Source organism: Cibotium barometz, chromosome 19, assembly GCF_041138505.1.
Source record: "Cibotium barometz isolate CiBa-2024 chromosome 19, ASM4113850v1, whole genome shotgun sequence".
Classification (NCBI taxonomy): Eukaryota; Viridiplantae; Streptophyta; class Polypodiopsida; order Cyatheales; family Cibotiaceae; genus Cibotium; species Cibotium barometz.
In genome coordinates this window covers 34,485,925-34,487,646 of record NC_141064.1, presented here as the reverse complement: position 1 = coordinate 34,487,646, position 1,722 = coordinate 34,485,925, and the positions used below count along the sequence as shown (strand labels likewise).

Genomic DNA, 1,722 nt, shown 5'->3' with positions numbered 1-1,722 from the left:
AGCCGCCTGAAGCAGCATTGCCATAAGACTCACCTAAAAGGTTGCTAACAACTGTAGTTGATGCTTGAGTTACATGGCTTCTCTCACCCGACCCCCTCTCGCCTTGTGCACACATAAAGAAAAGCAAAACAAAAATCTTTATTAAACCCCACCAACCAACCACCCCACACTCTTCGAACTCCACCCTCTCCCCCTCACCGACCATGCCTCCCCTCCCCCTCACCAACCATGATCACCCCTCTCTCCCCCCACTCCACCGACCAACCCCCCCCACCTCACCCGTCTCGTCAACTCACCCGACCCTCATGTACAGTCACCGCCCCCTCCCGTCACTCCCCACCGCCGGCACCCTCTCTTGCAACCGCCACCTCTCACCTTTGCATTATGCTGCCTCACATGGCCAATATGAGGTACTTTTGTTGCTGTTTTGGAGAAGGGTGTGTCATTGAATGCAATGAATCATCATAGACAGATGCCTCTCATTAAGCTTATAAAAATGGAAGGGTATTTTGCATTGAGCGGCTTGTGGCATGGGGAGCTGATATCCTTGTATTTGATGCTCCCAATGGGAGGACATGCCTCCATTATGCAGCAAAGAGCGGCCACCTTGATTGTGTCCCACGAGTTTGGGATGCTACCGAGATGCCCACAGTGGCACAAACATGTGGAGCTACACCTCTACACCTCTACACTTGGCAGCCCGGTCTAGCCATTCTACAATAGTCTGCTTGCTTTTAAGTAAGGGGTCTTTCGTGTGTGCACCGACCACAAGATCTGGTGGAAGAAACTGTGGTTTTGAAAGCACACCATTGCATTTTGTAGCACGTGGAGGATCATCTGAATGTGTTAAAGAGCTCTTGGCATGGGGTTCAACTAGGTTGCAGAGAAACTCTCAAGGGCACACCCCTTCTTCATCGCTCTAAAGTACCATAACACAACATGTGCATGTGTAGCTCTTCTCTTTGGTTGCAAAGCCCTTGGTATGGCTGTCTTTGTTGGTAGTTTATGAGTAGTCTTGACCCTGAAGCACAAGTTCTCTTGGAGGCTACCATGGCACATGCTACTGATGTTTGGGAGAAGCGGGTCCTTTCTATTAATGAGAAGCGGATCTTTTATGTACTGGCCATGGCGAGGTTTCATTGTGTATCTTCGAGGTTTCATTGTGTATCTTTATATGCCTGGACTTCGTGCCAAAAGTGTTGCCCAGACGAAGTGGCCAGTGATTATTGTTTAGATTGGTTTTGTGCTTTTGTGGTGTTAGAGTGACCTTCCTGTTAGATGCCTTGCCTGGGGATGACAATGGTAATACAAGTAGTGCTGGCTTGTTGGATAACATGCCAAGGAGATCTCTAGCTTGCTGGATGAAGTGCCTAAGAGCTCTCAGTTCGATCGTTTTTTCCACAGCTCATGTGCTAGATGAAGTTGCCCAGGAGCCTAGTTAATTCATTTTTATTTATTTTGTATCTCTCTAGAAGGTTTGCCTGGAAGGATCATTGAATGAGGTATGCCTGGGAGCTTGCTTGCCATATGTTTTGCCTAGAGGCTAGCTTGCCAAAGAACCACTTGTTTTTTCTATGGCATTCACCGGGATGGTGAATTGAGTAGTAGTGGGCGAGACCTATGGACGGGAAGCTAGGTCCTCCACACTTCACCGATGGGTCCGATCGCTGTCACTGTCGGTGCCCTTCGATGGCTCCGACCGTCGTCACCGCCGGTGCACTG

General features: G+C 49.1%; 1 pseudogene; it reads left to right on the top strand.

Annotated features, from left to right (window-relative positions):
• Positions 1–305: 305 nt before the first annotated feature.
• LOC147628509 (putative E3 ubiquitin-protein ligase XBAT31) lies at positions 306–1,442 on the top strand (annotated as a pseudogene).
• The last annotated feature ends 280 nt before the right edge of the window (positions 1,443–1,722 follow it).